Raw genomic sequence first — 1,929 nt, 5'->3', positions numbered from 1 at the left:
TGTATGGGATTTCAGCCTCAGTACATATTGAAATCTAGCAAGTGAGAATGAGCTATACACAAACCAAGGAAGCCATTTATCTGCCCCTTTCTGCAGTCTTGTCAGTACCCCTGCTCCTGGTGATGTAATTAGTACTAAGCTGTATAATAATTTTCTGTCTTTTAATGATATCTGAAAATCTGTAACCCAAGATCGAATGTTACTCTGGCAAATGGTAAGGAAGGTCCTGCTCTGACTACTTAAACTTGTTTTTTTTTTAAATTGCAAAATATTAAAGCAGATTGGTCTGAGTCAGCTTGGATCCAGATCTAGTTGGATTGGATTATTCAGATTCAGCACAGGTCATCCTAGTCCTAGGCAATTTAGAATTATCTGGTACTTCAGACATAAAATGACAAAGATTACCATAAGTGGAAGATGCTTGACAGCAGTGTGTCTCCAGCATGACCAACACCAAGGTTCTTTGATGGAGAAGAAAAGGACAAGAGTTCAAATGTCCTGATTAACCACTCTAGCCTCCAATTTGGGACAAAATGCTTAGCACCAGCCACTGATCACTATGATGATGGTGGCGGGGGGAGGTTTTGCAACCACTGAAATAACATGCTCAGTTCTCTCATGTGGCTCTACATTTTTTTTGCTAGATTTATCTGTTAATCTCATCCCATCAAGATTAGCATGATGGCCTTTTGCAATTTCAGATCCTCTCCATTGTTCATATAGGCACACTGATAAGTACATTGCCCTTCCTTAAAGAGTTGCTGTAAAACATGCAAAGAAGGAACCTTAGGATGGTTTGGACTTCATATACTAGAAGCCACAACCAGCATGGCCAATAGTAAAGAGCTGTGAGAGTTTTAGCTCAAAATATTCATTCCCTATTTCTACTTTATAAGAATTAAAGCAAGTTAATAAGGATTAGAGCAAGTTAATAGCTTGTCTGGCTTTGATTATTTTGCACCTTGACTTGGGTAAGTTGTGCAGGGAGGAGGGTCACCATTTTTTGCTTTGGCTCAGAAAGCAAAATGGACATGGACTGGCTACTATCACTATCACCAATACCATATTATTAAGATCAAGCATGGGATCCCAGAGGTTGGAAATTTATTTTTAAGAGGAATTAATATACTAACATTTTGAAGCCATTGAAAGATCAGAAGTAAAAGTAACTATACAAGCTTTGCAACACCCAGCTGCAACCACTGAACTGTTTCAATCCTTTAGAGGAATGGCTCCATCAACTCAGAGGTAGTACATTGATTTCAGTGCTTCCATATCAGAATTCAGCCTTAACTTTCCGTTTCCCTCCTGAGATCAACTTCAAAGGTATGCCAAACCCCAAACAACCTAGGGCCAGTCTACACAATGAAAATTATTCTGGTAGAATGCAGGTAGAATGTGATCCTCCTATACACAATTCAGTTGATCTATTCTAGGGGGTTTTCTTGGCACAGATTTTTCAGAGGGGGTTTGCCATTCGGGCCTTTAAGCTGAGAGATAGAAATGAGTTTCCCAGTGAGTTTTCCTTGACCCAGTGGGAGGATTCAAATCCTGATTTCCCTGAGGCCCTAGGCCAAAATACTCAAACCACTGCTCCATGTTGCCCCCTACAATGTCTTCACTCTGTTCTGTTTAAAACTGATGAATGCCCCAGGTGAGAGCCACAAAGAAACTGGCAGGGGAAATCCCAGCCCAGTTCCAAGACTGACCATAGGGTTACAAACAACCAGATGTTACAACTGGGGAGTTTGCTACAAAGATTGGGAGTTGCTACAAGAATAAGTCAAAAGTACATACCAAAAGCTTAAAAGAGGACAGGAACCAGTGTGTCGATGTCAGAACTGTATAGGAGTTTGGAGCTTTTGTTTTGAAGCAAAATGGAATGGCCCTGAGCAGAGCTAATTTTATAGCCAGAAGTGAATCCTGGCA

The sequence above is a fragment of the Sceloporus undulatus genome, chromosome 5 (assembly GCF_019175285.1).
Source record: "Sceloporus undulatus isolate JIND9_A2432 ecotype Alabama chromosome 5, SceUnd_v1.1, whole genome shotgun sequence".
Lineage (NCBI taxonomy): Eukaryota > Metazoa > Chordata > Lepidosauria > Squamata > Phrynosomatidae > Sceloporus > Sceloporus undulatus.
Note: the sequence above shows the minus strand (reverse complement) of the source record.